This window comes from Panthera pardus, unplaced genomic scaffold (assembly GCF_024362965.1).
Source record: "Panthera pardus isolate Hobbes unplaced genomic scaffold, ASM2436296v1 HiC_scaffold_5, whole genome shotgun sequence".
NCBI classification, from domain to species: Eukaryota; Metazoa; Chordata; class Mammalia; order Carnivora; family Felidae; genus Panthera; species Panthera pardus.
The window spans coordinates 9,337,281-9,354,972 of record NW_026526980.1 but is presented as its reverse complement, the minus strand read 5'-3'; the positions used below and the strand labels follow the sequence as shown (position 1 = coordinate 9,354,972).

Sequence of the window (17,692 nt, the reverse complement as noted above, 5' to 3'; positions counted from 1 at the left end):
TGACCTGAGCTGAAATCAAGGGTCAGACACTCAACCCACTAAGCCATCCAGGTGCCCTGAGATCCACTACTTTTATTTAAAAAAAAATTTTTTTAACATTTATTCATTTTTGAGAGACAGAGACAGAGCATGAGTGGGGAAGGGGCAGAGAGAGAGGGAGACACAGGATCCGAAGCATGCTCCAGGCTCCGAGCTGTCAGCACAGAGCCCAAAGGGGGGCTTGAACTCACGGACTGTGAGATCATGACCTGAGGCGAAGTCGGACGCTCAACCGACTGAGCCATCCAGGCACCCCTAGATCCACTACTTTTAAAGAGAAGTTGGAAATCTGGATTTTTATTTGAAATCTTCCAATTTTTAAATGTGGTAAACACATTCTTTTTAATTTACTTTTTTAAATGTTGGGGCCAACCCAAGTGGGTCTGGGCTCTTAGGGCAGTTGACAGCTACTAATTCTTGACTCCTACCCAAAATGGCCTCTTCTTTGTCCTGGAAAGGTTGGTAACAACCTTTCACCTTCTCAGTGAAGTCAGTCCTCCTTTGTGTGTGCATTACAGCCTGTAGCTGGACTGAGAGCTTCAGGGACCAATCTTTGTGTCTCCGTAAGTTTAGCACCGAACGTGGCACATAGTGAATACTCAGTAAATGTGGGGTGGAAAAACACATACAAGCAGTTGAATGGAGAAATGAATAAAGACAGAATTTTCTTCCATCTGTAAGCTTATGAACACACCCATGTCAGAAAGAATGAGTGATGTTGTCAGAGCTCTTTTTTTTTTTAAGTGTATTTACTTATTTTGAGAGAGAGACAGAAAGAGTGAGAGAGTGACCATAATTGGAGGAGGGGCAGAGAGACAGGGAGAAAGAGAATCCCAACTAGGCTCATAGCTTTTTTTGTTTGTTTGTTTTTTTTAAATAGTCAGGTAAAGAAGAGTTTTATTTGCCCAGACTTCAACTCTGGTCATAAGAGGAGTTGGCACTCACCTGTGAAAAGCATCTAGAGAGAGGAACACTCAGTCCCATTGCCTAAAAATATCCACCACCCCACTGGGTCTGAAATTCCCACCATTACCACTTTTAGTGGATTGCATCACAGAATATTACCTTTGGAAGCCTCCTCAGGGAACCAGCTCTTTCTTCCCTAGCAGGAAATGTAAAGAGTACTGTCTGCTCTGGGATAGTTAATATAAGAATATCCTGGGTTCCGTTCCCATGTATGCTATCAACTTGCTGTGTGCCCTTAGTCTAGTTACTTCCCTTCTCAGGACCTCAGAGGTCTCCATCATTCTTGACACTTGCTGTGAAATGAAATTAGATAGAACTGCTATCTTTGACCAGGTCAGAAACTCAAGTAAATATGGCCCGGGTATGGAATTTGGCAAACTGGAAGCCCTCGCCCATCTGAAGAGGACGGCTGCTGTGCATCATCAGCAGACTATTGCCTGGTGGGGATATCAGCCCAGAGTTAACCAATCAGTGGATCTCTTAAAGAGAAGCCATGATTTTACATCAAATATACCAATTGTTTAGATGTTGGCAACTAAATGGCTCAAATAAGCCAACAAACCCAAACAGTGTTGGCAAAACAAAACACTCACGTTGACTCTTACTGGATCCACCTCTGAACCAGCCCCTTCGAGAAGGGGAACAAAAGCTGACCAGCAAAGCCTCCATTACATGCGCCCCTCTCTTGAGATGATTCCCTTCCATCACATTCAGGAAAACAATTAGACAAAAACAATTAGAGCTATCTGCTCTAAGGCACAAACTGAAAAGATAACTATCACCTGGGCTCTCCCACTGTTTTTTTTTTTTTCTAATGCCATGCATTGTTTAGCTTGAAATTGCTTGATCTGGAAACACACACACACACACACACACACACACACACACACACACACAAAACCATATACCTGTTATAAGCAGATCTCCCCTTAACCATAAAGGATTTCTGAGGCCTGTTCCCAAGAAGGAGGCAGCCCTTAATGACCCATGTATTCCCACCTCCAGGTCTTGGCATCCACAGAGCAATTCTGCACAAGGCGACCCTGGTTCATTTCTCAGTAATTCTGACTTCTCAGGGACTGACTTTTGTTTATTTTCTTCTGTCCAAAGCATACATATTTCATTCCAGCAGCTTTTCCACATCAGCAAAATCTGTGGTACCAACACCAGATTCTTCTTCGTGCACTGGCTCCTTCCTGATTAACTCTATTTAGGTAATTTATTTTGGTTGCCTGTTTGCCATTTGGGAGATCGATACAAATTTAAATGAGAAGCAAGAGTATTTGCAGGCACTTCAAGTGTTGATCAAACACATAGCCGGGCTGCTGAGGTTCTCTGCCTTGGAGATGAGCTCTCTAGGGATCACTAGGATCTCATCTTCCCAAAAAAGATGAGAGGATGAGAGATGGAAAGGGAGGGAGGGAGGAAGAGAGGAAGGAAGGGAAGCAGAGGAGACAAGAAAAATAACAAAAAAGAAAAGAAAAAGGGGCCAAACCAGTTTCCCAGCTTTCTAGTTGGGTTGGCAAAGGTCAGTTGCCTCTAGCCTTTGGCTAAACTTTTACAGATATGTGCATGCTGAAACCTGCCCCACGTTCTTGCTTATACAGGCTCCCAGGTAAAGCAGAGAGACACTGCCTGCTCACCTGCACACAGGTTTGTAGCTGTCAGTGCATATTTCAAAGAGCAGGCAGGAACTGACTACATAATGCAAACTCTTTCAGGGTGCTGGTGCCCTTCCCACCAGGTTGCTGTGGAGTCCAGAATATGATCTGATTTCACAGATGCTCTCCTTACGAGTGCCTGCTGGGCTTGAGCCTTCCTGAATCAGACCAAATTCTGTGCATTTGGGGTGATGTGGAGGTGGGGCACCCTTTGGTCTAGACTCAGTGGCCTCCTTTCCATTAGTTCCCTAGACATTGCCTACTTTCTTTAGAGAGCAGATGGTTGGGGAAGGCATTTTCCAAGGAGACCCTGGGCCAGATCTTGCCAAACATGTGGCCAATCAGAGGAGGGAGGGATTAGGAGTCATGGCCGGGCTCTGCCTTTCTGAGGTTCCAGCTCTGGGATTCTGTACTCACTCCTGGCTGTAGCATCTTGAGACACGGGGAAGGCTGCATTTCATTTAACCAACAGAACTGTATATTTGGCTCTCCGTCTGGAGAAAATACAGATTCACACATCAAATCAGATACAGAAGTCAATCCTGGATAGACTGAATATGCAAATGTGAAAAAGAAATAAGGAGAGACACTGTGTGTATAACTCAGAATGGGGGAGACCTTCCTAAGCTAGACAGGAAGTCCAGAAGCTACAAAGTCAATGATTGAGAAGCTGATTATTAAAAATATTGTTTTTTAAACTTATTCAACCAAAGACCACATATAAACAAAAGGCAATGATAACTGGGATCGAACCTTTACAGTACACACAATTGACAAAGGGTTAGTTTTCCTATTAGTGAACTGATAAGAATGAGGATAAATGAGTTTAAAATTGGGCAAAACACACAAAGAGGAACAGGTAATTTTTGAGCAGGAGGCCATTAAACATATGAACACTGCTCAACTTCACTGACAATAAGGAAAATGTAAATTTTGACAATCGTGTGACAACATTCTTCCTCCGTCTCTGGCAAAACATTAGAAAGACAGACAGCCTCTGGTGCTGGGAAGGGTCTGGAGAAATGGGAAAGGCATGTGAGGCTGGCTAGAACCGCATATACTTTTCTACAATGTAATTCTAGCACTATTTATTAAGATTCAAAATATCCTTATCATTAGGGCCAGCAATTCCCTTTTTCTGAAGTACATATTCCAGAAACAAAAGCTGTACAGAGACTTATCTGTACAAGGACACATAACCACATTATAGCACTATTTGTAGTGTCCCCCTACAAGGAAAAGAAAAGAAAAATGCAAAAAGGAGATGGGGCAGAGTGGGGGGGGGGGGCAGGGAGAGAGAGGGAGGGGGGAATGGGGAACATTCTGAATGTCTACAGAAGGAAAAAGGGTTAATGAAATATTGTAAACCTTGCTAGATAATATGAGGTAGTCATTTAAAGGGATGAATCAGATATTTAACAGAAAGTGCAGGTAACATATTGATCTAGCTTAGTTCATGATACTGAAAGCGGGGGTTTGGAGCCAGGCCACTTGGGTTTGATTCAGCATTTATGGGCTTGAAAGGTAACTAACTTCACTGTGTCAGTTTCCTCATCTGTCGGCTGGGAAGACCAGTGGGGAGATTAGAAGAGTTCATTATGTAAACTGCTTAGACCATGCCTGGTAACTAACAAGCTTTAACAACTGTTGGCTATTACAATTCATAATGTGGGATTACACTCTGGGTGACACAATTAAAATAAAACAAAACGAAACGAAACAAAACAAAACAGAACAAAAATCTGCCCATAGATGTAGATGTTCCTAGTGTTTGAATGAGAAAACAACCTGCAGGGGAGAGGGGCATGTAACAGAGGAAGGAGAGGTGGGACGTGAAGGGGGAGATTGGGCATTTCATCATTATATTCTTACCACTGAAATGTTACAACTAATATGGCTGATATTCAGCAGTTAGGCAAGCTCATGGCTACAGCAGTTGTTAAAATACTAAAATATTATTGTACCAGTTGGTAAAGTATGTCCGCTACTATCCTAACCATCCTAGGCCCTTTCCTGGAGCCTACCCCGCCCTCCAGGCCTCCCCATGACCCAGCAGGTACAGAGTTAACACCTTGGTTGCCCAGGGGGTCAACAGGGGGTCCCCAGATCCTTGCTCCAGCCTAAGCTTAGATCACTTGTCTCACATAGTTGTATATTCTAAATATCACCCCTACAGACAGCAATATATTACCTGTATAATTTTATTTTAAAAATCCATAAACTATAACCTGGAATAGAGTGTAGAAAGCCTACATTTCTGCATCTTGGTGGTAGTCACCAAAGCCAAGACTGACTTGTGTGATTTGCAAACTGCTACCTTCCCCTCCGCCCGTTTCTTACCAACAGTGATATTCAAATTACTCTCTACCTGAAGCTAGCATGGTAAATAATTGAACCTCTGAACGAATATTAAAGACTTAAAAAAAAAAAAACACCTTAAATAGTACCTGCACAGGCTTTTACTGCAACCTACAGGGTGTCTTCCTCAAATTCACTGCTCAGAATCTCTTGAGCCCCAGAAGTCTTTTAGAATAATACCAGGAAATGAATACCTACCTGGTAATGCATTATAATTTCTAGGTCTGGCTGTGGATGGAAGCCAAGCCCAGGTTTGTACAAGTTGGAAAAGAATAAAATGTCCCTGGCTGCAAATAAATAGCAGTGCCAATAACAGATTATAATGTACTACATCCCCAGAAGTCGGGGAGGAGAGAATTGAGCAAAAAAAATTAGATAATCAGCCTAAAAGGGCAAAGCAAGCCCCTGTAAGCTGGCTCTATTATAGGAGGGACAGTGGGACACAGTGAGGAAGCTTCTGTTTAAAAGCAAGAGCAGTATCAATGGCAGACACTGTTTCAGCACTGAAAATATGTCCCAGGACTTCAGAGGACACTGTGATGGGACCCATTTTACAGATGTGGAGGCTGAGGTGCAGGGAAGTTAACTCTCTCGCCCACAGGTGTCAGACTCTGGTGAGCTGCCTGTGAAAGCAGGTGCCTCCATCCCTGAAATCCACTCTAGTCCCCTGAGCGAGGCATTTGTCTCCAGGAGATGCAGAGGCACAGAAATGATGAGAGAAGCCGGTCTCTAAGATGCTCTAGAATCAGGTTCATTTGCCAAAGCCCAAGTGAAAGACCAGCCTGTTTCCAGGTAAAGTGATTTCTAGCTCACGTCAAGTCTCAGTTAATTTGGGCTAATTCACGTGTGGATCAGGCAAGACTTAGTCCTTCCCCCAGGAGCACACACACCACTGCCTTGCTGGGGCCACATTTACGCGCTCTCCACCACTGCCTGTGCAGTGAATTTAGATGTGAAGATGCTGCGGGGGCGTCTGGGTGGCTCAGTGGGTTAAACATCCGACTGGATTTGGGCTCAGGTTGTGATCTCACAGTTCAGTTCTTTCGATCCCCAGCTAGGCTCTGCACGGACAGTGTGGAGTCTGCTTGGGATTATCTCTCACTCCCTCCGTCTCTGCCCCTCCCCCGCTCACACGCACTCTCTCTCAAAATAAATAAATGAACTTAAAAAAAAAAAGTAAAAATGCTGTGTTGATGGTAGGAGTCCCCATGGTGCTCCTCCGTATTAGACCGACTGAAATAAAAGGGAGGGAAGGAAGATCTAAGGGGCAGCTGGAGCCCAGAAGAGATGCGCCCCAATTATATTTACACAGGATCGTCGTTCTTCACCTTCTGAAAAGGAGGGCAATGGTCGGGGAAAATCTTATTGATATGCTCCTATTTTCTGGGAGAGGCTTTTTTGTTTTTTTCCTGGGGATAGAGTTCTCCAAATTCTCAGAGGGATCTGTAGCCCAAAGGAGGTGAAAAACCCACCATCATGGGGCCTCTGAATCAAATGTTAGGGCATTCATCTCCAGTCCTTTTAATCCACGCATATTTGTTGAGATCCCATTACTGGCAAGTTTCGCTCAGACACAAAGACTGCTGATGTTCCCTCTCTCGCGAAGCTTGTATGTGAGTTAGGGAGACAGACACTTAATGATTCATCTGGTGGCTCATTAATACGATGGTGGTAAGAGCTTCAGAAAACAAGGGCAGAGTGCAGTGAGGATATATTTCTTGGTCTAGTCTGACTAGGGATAGATTCCCTGAGGCAGTGGAATTTAAGCTGAGCTCCAAAGCATGAACAGTTGGGAGGTAGGATAGAGTAAAGAGTGTTCTAAATTCTAGCCGCTCAGAGTATGGTCTTAGAGTATCAGCATCACCTGGGACCTTGCTGGAAATGCAAAGTCTCAAACCCCGCCTGGGATCTAGCAAAACAAGAATCCGAACTTTTTAACAAGATCCCCAGTTGATTTGTATTTGCATTGAGGGTTGAGAAGTGCTGCTCTGAAGAGAAGAAATAGCATCTGAGGAACTAGAAGGGCATCAGGTGTTCCTGGGACTTAGGGAGAAAGAGGTGGCAGTGACGGTGGGAGAACTGACGCTGGAGAGAAGGGCAGACCACATGGGATTCTTGTAGCCATGTTAAGCAAAAAAATAAGAAAAATAATTGAGGGCAAATAAATGATTATGCTTTGAGCAAGATCTTCTAAAACCCTAATTTGGCAGCTTGAGCTACAGGGTCGTAAAAATACAACCAGTGCTGAAAATAGCTAATGCTCGTAGTTACCCATCTCCCCGACAACACAGACTGTACGTCAGCTCTGTTTCCTCATCTGTAAGATGGGGACAACAAATTCTCCACTGCAGGGTCACTGGGGTAGTTTAATGGAGCACTGCCTATAATTCTCATGTATCAAATCTGATGCACAGGAAGTATTTAATAGATGAGTTTACTTCTCACTGATCTGACAAATGTTTGTCCTGGCCCTTCAGTCTAAGCCCTGATACAGGAACTGAAGATGTCACAATGAACAAGAAGTGATCTATAGCCTCAGGGAGCTCACAATCACTTTGGGGAAGCTGGGACTCCAACAGGTGATTTTGACAGATTGATGAGCAATATGACAGGGGAAGCAGGGGGCTGTGGGAGTGTACATGAGACAGATAACAGAGAACCCAGGAAGCTCAGGCAGGAAGGGATGTCTAGGGTGATGCTGAAGAATGAGTTGGAGTCAGCTAGCCCAGGAAGAGGGAGGTGAACATGAGAGACACTGAGAGGCATTTACAACATCCAGAATCAAAAAAGGTTTAGGTATTCAGAATATACAAGGAGCCCCTGTAAATTATGAAGAAAAGATAGGAAACCCAAGGGAAAGATCAAACAAAACAAAAAAACACATGAACAGATGATTCAGATATGGAGAAACCTGGGTAACTCTATGATATCGGAAGAGATGCTGCCACTCTTCAATAACTAGAGAAATGCAAATTAAAACGAGGTGCTCACCTACCCATCAGAATGGCAAAACATTAGACAGGTGGCCATTGCCGGGAAGCACGGAGCCAGGAACTCTCCTTTCTTCCTGGTGGGAGAGTGAACTGGCAAAACCATTTGGAAAAGCTAGCTGGCGAGACTTGGTGAACTTAGGTTAGTGTCTGCCCTGTTACCTATCAATCGGTCTCACCTATGTATACATCCCAGGGGAGTTGCCACATCGATTCATGAAGGGATGAGTCTGTACCTTGAAGTTTTTTTCTAACACCAAGAAGGCAACCCAGGTGTCCATCCTTAGGCCAGAACTGAATAACTAAAATGTGATAAATGAATGTGATTAAAGAAAATCATACAGCATGAGGAAGTCACAAGCTAAATATACAGAAAGAAATACAGACAGACCTTAAAACAGTGTTGAGTGAGGAAAGCCTCAGGATGAGATTTATAACATAACGCTGTTTATGTTAATTAAAAATACACTCACAGTCAAAATAACTGTGTACTTTACAATGTTTACAAACATATATCAAACACGTGAACGAAGGAAATGATATTGGGAATGAGGTGTATAGGGAAAGAAAGAAATGAATAATAAAATAAAACAAGGGCCATCCCTTGACCAAATAGGATGATATTTCCTGAGCTACAGAATGTGATTAACTCAGGTCTAGGCTTCTAACAGTGTTTCAGGCAAAGGTAATAAGAATACGATTCCTAGAGGCAAAAGAAGATATGCTGCCTCCTGGACACAGAGAGAATACAGCAGAGCTAGAATAAAGAATGTAAGTCAGAGAGTTCCGGGGTAGGGAGAGGCCAGATCATGGAGGGTCCCCAAAACCATACTAAATAATCACAATTTGCTCTTAGGATTACAGGGAGTCACTGAAGGATTACAAGTGACATGATTTTGTTTCTAATCTTATTCTAAACTCCAGTAATGAGGGGAAAAGGCATTTATTTGTATTCATGTGGTTTATTTATCAAGTGTTAATGAAACAGGCTTTGGGCATCTTAGCATCCAAATCATGGGCTTACAGTTTTCCCACTTTTTAAAATAAGTTTTTTTTTTAATGTTTATTTATTTTGAGAGAGAGAGAATTCCGCACATGTGTGGGAGAGGCAGAGACAGGAGAAAGAAAATCCCAAGCAGGCTCCATGCTGAATCCCAAGCTGGCTCACGTGGCCTGAGAGATAGTGAGATCGTGACCTGAGCCAAAATCAAGACTCAGATGCTTAACCAACTGAGCCACCCAGGAGCCCCTCATTTTTTTAAAGTTGTTTTTATTTAAGTAATCTCTAGACCCAACGTAGAGCTCAAACTCAAACCCCCGAGATCAAGAGTCGCACACTCTTCCAACTGAGCCAGTCAGGCACACTGATTTGTCCCACTTTTAAACCAATTATGAAGGTCAATGACACCTTCACCAGGAGCAACCCACAGGAGGCAATGTAGAGTCACACGATGTGACCTTGAGGAAGGTCACCTAAACTCTGAACGCGAAGTTTTTAGTTTCCTTATTATTAACAACAACAATAAAACAACACAAACACTTCCCACATTCAGTCGCTACTGGAATTAAATAGGAATTAATTTTAAACCTTCACAATAACTTTATGAGATAGATATTAGTTACGTTTTCTTTGGAGAAGAAACCAAAATGAAGACAGATGTTAAGCAACTTGCCCAAGGCCATTAACAGTTAAAAGATGCACAAACTAAGGTTGAAACAGGCAATTCTGTTCATAGGCTGTTTAAGAGTCTATTCTGTGAACCATACCTCATTGCACTACAGGGCACACTTCAAAGTTTGCAGTTTTGAACAAGCTACTACATATAGCTTATTAGTATGTTGGAACCTAGAAATCTAAATCAAATGTTCTCTGGGCTATCCTGGATCTATACATGCATTTTGTTTGATGTGAATAGTTAAAAAATTATTTTTGTAGTAATAGTCTGTATTTTGCAATCTAAAGATCTTAAATAAAAATCAGTAATTCTGGTTTCTTCAAAAGCAAAAATAAACTATTGGGGACTTCATCAAAATAAAAAACTTCTGCACAGTGAAGGAAATAACAAAACTAAAAGGTAACCTGTGGAATGGGAGAAGATATTTGCAAATGACATACTTGATAAGGGGTTAGCATCCAAAATCTATAAGGAACTTATCAAACTCAACACCCAAAAAACAAATAATTCAGTTGATAAATGGGCAGAAGACATGAATACACATTTTTCCAAAGAAGACATACAGATGGTCAACACACACATGAAAAGATGCTCAACATCACTCATCATCAGGGAAATGCAGAACAAAACACCTCATACCAGTCAGAGTGGCTAAAATTAACAACACAGGAAACAAAAGATGTTGACGAGGATGCAGACAACGGGAAACCCTCTTGCACTGTTGGTGGGGATGCAAATTGGTGCAGCCACTGTGGAAAACAGTATGGGGGTAGTGGTTCCTCAGAAAGTTAAAAATAGAACTATCCTATGATCTAGCAATTAAACTACTTGCTATTTACCCAAAGGATACAGAACTTGGTATTTACCCAAAGGATACAAAAATACTGATTCAAAGGGATACATGCACCCTAGTGTTTATAGCAGTATTATCAATAACAGCCAAATTTCATGAAAAGAGCCAAAATGTCCACTGACCTATGAATGGATAAAGAAGATGTGATATGTACATACAGTGGAATATTACTCAGCCATAAAAAAGAATGGAATCTTGCCATTTGCAGAAATGTGGATGGAGCGAGCTAGAGTGTATTATGCTAAGTGAAATAAGTCGATCGAAGACAAATACCATTTGATTTCACTCATATGTGTAATTTAAGAAACAAAACAAATAAACATAGTGGGGGGAAAAAGAAAAACAAACCGAGAAACAGACTCTTAACTACAGAGAACAAACTGATGGTTACCAGACGGTGGGGGAATGGGTGAAATCAGTGATGGGGAATAAGGAGGGTACTTGTGATGAGCCCTGGGTGTGATATGTAAGTGAGGAATCACTAAATTCTACACCTGAAACTAATATTGCTCTGTAAGTTAACTAATTTAATAAATTTAAATAAAATAAATACATTTAAATAAAAACTTGGGAAAAAAAGAATCCTGGTTTCTTGTGAAAAGCTGGAAAATTTGGCAAGACTGGTCTCCCACACTCGTCTAAAAAAAAATCAGTGGGAGCTGAGGAGCAGTTACCCATTTAGAGAAGGCAAGTGCTTTGCGATTTTCCACAGTCCCCACCCCTCCCTAATATACCATAATGCACCGGCATCACTTATTTCATTTGCTTTAAATGCCTAGCCCTAACAGACTTTGATGTTACGACCCTGGTTGTGGGCAATACAAATGGCCTAATCACTGACAGCACAGGGAAGTTCAGGATTTTAAAAATCCAAAGACAGACCTATCTCAAGAAGTGATTCCATATTAAACTCTTCCTGGAGATTTGCCTCCCAGATCTCCACTCTCTTTGGTTGTTTCCCCTTTGGCCTTAATTTCCTCTTTTATGTAATTGCCAAATGACTACAACAGCAGACACCATCAAGACATGTGCCCTGGAATTGTTCCTTAAGAAGTTAACACTAGGCTGAGCTTTTCCAATAACTCCCTATTCATTCAAATCTAATTACAAAATGATTTTTAATCATTGTAAAATACATTCACTCTTCACGTCTGGAAATGTTAAAGCCCTAATTTAACAGCAGCAACAACAACGACAAAATACCTTCTAATGGATTTGCACTAAGAAACGGAATGTGGCCTGTGCTGTCAGATGTTCAATAATTTAACTGCAAATGAAGTGTGCAAAATACAATATTTGTGTCATAAACTACTCAGCTTGTCACATAATAGATTTTTGAAGAGTCACGTTTCACGACACTGAGCAATGTTATGTTGGAACAATGGAGTAGCCAAATTGAGGTTTATAGGTTCCGTTTGCTTATGTAGAAAGGGATTGAATCTCACTCACCCAGGGGCAAGGAGCACAGATATGCAATATTTCTCTGGATCCCGCCATTTGAAAGCAGTGGCTGGAATTCACCCATCCAACTGGATAATGTATAATTATACATATACATAAACATTATACATAATGTTCAAACTTCCCTATGTCATGAGATGTGGTTTGGACTAACTTTACATGTCTAAAGGGATTTTGCAATTCTCTTGGTATCACTGACCATAGTAGGCAGAATAACCATGCCCCCCAAAGACACCCAGGTTTTAATCTTTTGGGATCTGTGAATATATAAGGCGAGGTGACCAAGGGGAATCAGGGTTGCAGATAGAATTAAGTTGCTAGTCTGCTGACTTTAAGGCAGAGAGATTAGCCCAGATTCTCCAGATGGGTCCAATGGAATCACAAGGATCCTTAAAAGTAGAAGAGGGAGGCAGAGGGGGAAGTGATTATGGAAGACAGGGAAGGATTTAATCTTCCATTGCTGGCTTTCCAGATGCAGAATGGGGACCGTGAGCCACGGAATGCAAGTAAACACTAGAAGCTGGAGAAGGGCTGGGAAACAGACTCCTCCCCCAAAGTCTCGAGAAGAAAAACAGCCCTGTAGACACCTTGACTTTGGCCCAGTGAAATCTCCCTCGGACTTCTCACCTGCAGAACTGTACGATAACAAATATGCATTGTTTAAGTCACATGACTGAAGGCAATCTGTTACAACAGCAAGAGAAAACTAATATGCCGAGGCTAACACCACCTCCGTAGGAAGAATAATGGCAGGACTGGCACACAGGCTGCTTTTACTCAAAATTAGTAGTATGGGACACAAAGAACGTCACCATTATTTCCCCAATTTTGTGAGGCACATTTGTTTTTTAAATTTTAACATTTCTCAAATCAGGGTGTGCCTCACAATTGAAACATACAGTTAATAGTGTTTCCCACCCCCCCCCCGACAAAATTGAAAGCTGTTATTAAAAAGATTGTACGTTTTACGATCTCCGGCACCTTAAAATCATATAAAAAGTAGTCATTTCAAGAAGCGAGCGGGTGGAAAGCAATCCCACGAGCATGATGGAGTACATTGTCAGTGTGAAACATGTTGCGAGGCACTGAGGTGGGCTGGACAGGGAGAGAGAGCCGCTCCTCTCTCCAAGATTCTCACAGATAAACAGAACAACGACCAGTGTGTGATAAATCACACTAAAATACCGGTGTTATGATTAAAGCTCCAAATACATAACGCTACAAAGTCAGGCACACACCTGGCTAGTTCACCTCCAAGTTCCCTGTATCTAGCCCAGGGCCTGGCACGGAGAAGGCTCTCCTCTGATTGACTATATAAGTATTTTACATGCTTTCCCTCATGTTTCTACCAGATGGATTATATTATCTCACTATCTTGTTGCTGAGGAAACTGAGGCTTACAGAGAATACTTAATTTGCCCAAAGTCACAGAGCTAACAGCTCGGGCCAGGTTTTCTCAGACTCAGCACTAGTGACACTTTGGGCTGAGTAATTCTTTGTTGTGAGGGACTGCCCTGGGCATTGCACAATGTTCAGCAGCATCCTTGGCCTCTAGCACCGCATGTCAGTAGACCACTCCCCTCCACATGTGACAGCCAAAAACGTCTCCAGATGTTGACGAATGTCCCCCAGGGGGAGAGGGGCAAAAATTATCCGCAGCTGAGAACTACTAGCTTCGGGAAAGGGACATCAACATTAAATGATGTGTGGACTTGAAATATGCCCACAAAGTCTTTGATACTCTTCCTTTAAATTTTTTTTAATGTTTATTTATTATTGAAAGAGAGAGACAGAGCATGAGCATGGGAGGGGCAGAAAGAAGAGGAGACACAGAATCCGAAGCAGGCTCCAGGCTCTGAGCTGTCAGCACAGAGCCTGACGTGGGGCCTGAACCCACAAACTATGAGATCATCACCCTAAGCCGAAGTTGGACACTCAACCAAGTGAGCCACCCGGGCACCCCTTTAAGTTTATTTTTATTTATTTTGAGAGAGAGAGAGAGTGAGAGAGAGAGAGAGAGAGAGTGTGTGTGAGCAGGGGAGGGGCAGAGATAAGAGGAGACACAGAATCTAAAGCAGGCTCCAGGCTCTAAGCTGTCAGCACAGAGCCTGACGTGGGGCTTGAACTCACAAACCTAGAGATCATGACCTGAGCTGAAGTCAGACACTTAACCAACTGAGCCACCCAGGCGCCCTGATACTCTTCCTTTAAAGGGTTGAAGCATAATTCCTATTTTCTTGAGAATGAGAAGAATTTAGCGACTTGTTTCTAATAAGCAGAATACGGTAGATACAATTGGGATGTGTAAGATTAGGTCACAGAAGGTATTTTGGCCTCCTCTTTGTTTTCTCTCTTGAATTGTTTTTTTCAGGGGAAGTCACAAGAACACAAATGCAGCCCTGTGGAGAAGTCTACAGGGTGAGGACTGAGGCTTCCTGCCTGCAGCCAGTAATGAGCTGAGGCATCTTAGTCAACTGCTATGGAGTACGCCATCTTGGAATCAGCTCCTCCAGCCCCAGTCAAGCCTTCAGATGACTGATGCCCCAGCTGACATCTTAACTACCATTTCATGAAAGACTCTGAGCCAGATCCACCGAGCTAAGGCACTCCTGGATTCCTGACCTCGGAAACCAGTTGAGATAGTTTCCGAAAAAAAAAAAATTTTTTTTTAAGCTGTTAACTGTTTGTTCCACAGCAATAGATAACCAACACAAAGTGACTGACATGTTGAGGGAAGGAGTAAATGTTCTACCACTGGAGATGCATGGCAGAGGGGAGGAGAGACCGGAAATGTCAAGTTGCAAAGGTCCTTGAAGTGCACGCTCAGAAATCTGACCTTCATTCTGATGAGACTTGCTTGGGCCACCACAGGGCAGTAAGACTTGTGCATTTTTCACATCTAATAACACAAAAGTGGCATTCTTCTGTTTAGGTCTCTCAGTGGTCTCTCATTGCTTTGAGCAGAAAGGACAAATGCTAAGTAAAGCAGAGAGGGCCTTCAGTTTTCTTTCTCTTCCATTCTTTCCTTTTTTTCTTTCAGCCTGATCTTTTGCCACTCTGTTGTGGCACTGTCCCCATCCCAATGCACACACATACAGTGCAAATACTCCTTCTACCCCAAATACTTTGGTTTCTTAGAGATACTATGTTCTCTTAAGCTTTTATAGGCTTGCCCTTGTCCTGGGCACTATCCCTCATCTCTGCCTTTTGGACTACCTGGACTAACTATCCCTTGTTTTGGAAGCCTTTCTTTTCCTCCCCAGTTTGGGAAGGTGCCTCCCATTTACTCCCACCTTCTCACAGGTTAGTATGGGCAGATGTCATTGCATTCACAGGATTTTTCTGGTCTAAATGGACTCTTCTCATTTGCCCATTTCAGCAACTCTTTCCCCACCTAGACTTGAGCTCCACAAGAATTCACTGGTTGCATTTGCTTATTTTTTAATCTCTGAAGACAGCAGGTGTCTAATAAATGTTTGTTGAACAAATGAATGAATACATGATTGAGTTGTTGCTGACTGCTACACCTGCAGACGTCCAGACTTCTCTGTAGTTTGGTAGCTGGGTGATTTGTCTTGGAAGGGTTCTGAAGAAAAATAAGTCCAGCATTAAGGGGTCTTATCTTGCCCCATGGATGGATGTACCTCGTGTTTGAGCTGGACATAAACACGGATATAGCAATAGTGGGTCTCACTCTCCTCCACAAATCACTGGACCTGTCCCCCTTAGAGCGGACCAAGAGGCATTACCCTCACTTTGAAACATGACCTAATTTCACTGACTCATGGGCAGAAACCCTGAGATGCTGGTCCCTTTTGACCAATGTCCCCAATCTTTTCTCATATGACAGGGTAAAAAAAAAAAAGTATCCATAACCCTGATCATTTTCAAACAAGTGTGTTCCTGTTAACTGTTTGGAGCCCATTAACTATGTGAGGACTGACTGTTTTAGGGGGGATTGGGTTTGTCTTGGACACAAGCTGGGGCAGAGCTGAGAATGTGAAGTGCCTCAGGTATATTAGTGCAAAATGGTGAGGCGGAAATTTGAGAATTATGTGGGACAGAGGTCAGCAAACTACAGTCCACAAGCCAAATCCAGCTCTATTTTTTATGGCCCCTGAGCCAGGAATGGTTGTTACAGTTTTTAATGGTTATATTTTAAATGGTTAGATAAGTGCCTATGTGATACCTTTGATTTTGCCTCTTGGCTTGCAAAGCCTAAAATGTTTATTATATATGGCCATTTAAGAAAAAGTTTACTGATCCCTGGTGTATAATAAGAGAGAAAGACTTTCTCAGAGATGGAATCTGGTGAACAGACATGTCTACTTGGAGTTTTAAGTTGCTTACAGTGGGATGTGCCATGCAATTCCCTTCTTCTGTATCCCCTAGGGAATCCGTCTTACCTCTAGATTGGCCATTAAAACTTACCAGTCACCTGTCCATTGGTGGGCAGGAAACACAGAGGGGACTCGATGTATGCATCTGACAACAGGGAGAGGGCACGCAGAAGCAGAGGCTGGGGTCCCAGAGAGAAGCCATCGACCGGTCACTTAGGGCCTCCCTGTTACTGTTTCTAGGGTCTCAAGTCAGGTGTGAGAGTAACGATACAACCCCATCCCCCTTCTTCTCTTCCTACTGCCTAAACCAGCTCCAGCCTGCTGGGTCTAACTGGTGCTGTCCTCTGTGAGGGCACATCCCCCCCTTTACTTAATCACGGGGTCCCCTCCTCTCCCAGCAGCCCATCAGCCAGAGTGCCTGGCCACTTCTCAAAGAGAGCCCTCTTACCCATCAGGGGACGATAATGCCCAGCAATCATTTTGGCTTTTCCAGACTTAATGTTCTCTCTCCTCAGGTCCTTCCTGCCCCAATGGGAAGCGTAAGGATGCTATTTTAAGACATCCTTTTGTACCAAAATACCACTTTGAGACACTCATGTCTTTCCTTCCAATAATCTCTTTTGTTTAAAGCATAAAGAACTTGTCAGGCGGGGCAAGCCGTAGTAGCTTCCTATGGGAAAGGAGCCAAAGGGCAGTGTGGAGGTTGTCACAGTATTCCTGCTGCCCCAGGGCATCAGTGCTTTCTAACTCATAATGCTGAGGGCAGTGGACGCCCTTTGTCTTCTCCAGTGTCTCATTCTCATCTTCACAGACTGGAAACCACAGGGAGAGGTCACCAGGGACCCAGGCTCCATGTGACGAGCACCAGGGTGAGAAAGGACAGGCTAATGATGGCCAAGTCGGCACTCAGCCTGGCCACAGGGAAAGAGCTGGAGAACATTAAGGGAAGAGAGAAGAAAAGGCAGTGGAAAGAGTTTTTTCCACCATGGCAAAAATAATTGGGACTACATCTGAGGTGGGTGTCTGCTGACATCATACAAATGAACAGATATTTGGGAGAATGAATTATTTCCCCCCCTGAAACCCCCTAAGGTTTTCTGATTTCTATCACTGTATTCTGCTTTTCTCAAGATAGCTAATATTTACTGAATGCTAACGATGTATCCTGTACAATGCTAATCAATTTACAAGATTCAGCTCATTTACTGCAGATGACAATCCTGCAGTGTAGTAAGTACTGACTGTCACTCCATATTTACAGAAGAGGAAACTAAAGCTCAGAGAGGTTAAGCCACTTGCCCACAATCACACAGCTCACGAGTGGCAGAGCTGGGACACAGCCAGGCCT

General features: G+C 43.0%; 2 long non-coding RNA genes across 4 annotated transcripts in view; both read right to left on the bottom strand.

The window, feature by feature from the left end:
• LOC109278381 (uncharacterized) overlaps nt 1-17,692 on the bottom strand; it is a 250,607-nt gene that overhangs the window by 115,733 nt on the left and 117,182 nt on the right. The gene's annotated exons all lie outside the window — the stretch shown is intronic.
• On the bottom strand, nt 15,427-17,001 carry LOC128774865 (uncharacterized). Its single transcript, XR_008419335.1, has 3 exons — nt 16,793-17,001; nt 16,436-16,574; nt 15,427-15,590 (listed from the first exon to the last, which is right to left on the bottom strand). It is a non-coding gene; the product is annotated as an uncharacterized LOC128774865 (long non-coding RNA).